Consider the following 290-nt stretch of genomic DNA (forward strand, 5'->3'; position numbering starts at 1 on the left):
GGTCAAACTTCGGTGCAATGTAAAGATGTTTTCGCTTCCCTGTTCCTAGTTCCAAGTTCATCTGACGAACTCCGTGTCATACGATGACGGAGCTTAGTATCAAATGTGTTTGTCAAATAGAGTCTGAATTTTAGCTTCTCAGTAGAGTGTTGCGTGAGAAAGAAGAGGGGAGGTGGATAGAGGGGGATGAGGGAGAGGGGGAGGGGGGAGAAAGGAGGGGGAGGGGGAGAAGAGAGATGGGGAGGGGGGATGTGGGAAAAGGGAGAGGGGGGAGGAAAAAAGTGAGAGCG

At 51.0% G+C, this 290-nt stretch overlaps 1 protein-coding gene across 1 annotated transcript in view; it reads right to left on the reverse strand.

Moving 5' to 3' along the window:
- Positions 1-233: 233 nt before the first annotated feature.
- Positions 234-290, reverse strand: part of LOC101860396 (alpha-2B adrenergic receptor) — a 7,187-nt gene continuing 7,130 nt past the window's right edge. Inside the window, exon 2 of the mRNA XM_005094505.3 lies at positions 234-290. This exon is cut by the window's right edge and continues 574 nt beyond it. The gene's annotated coding sequence lies outside the window, so the exon portion shown is untranslated.

This window comes from Aplysia californica, unplaced genomic scaffold, assembly GCF_000002075.1.
Source record: "Aplysia californica isolate F4 #8 unplaced genomic scaffold, AplCal3.0 scaffold00083, whole genome shotgun sequence".
Classification (NCBI taxonomy): Eukaryota; Metazoa; Mollusca; class Gastropoda; order Aplysiida; family Aplysiidae; genus Aplysia; species Aplysia californica.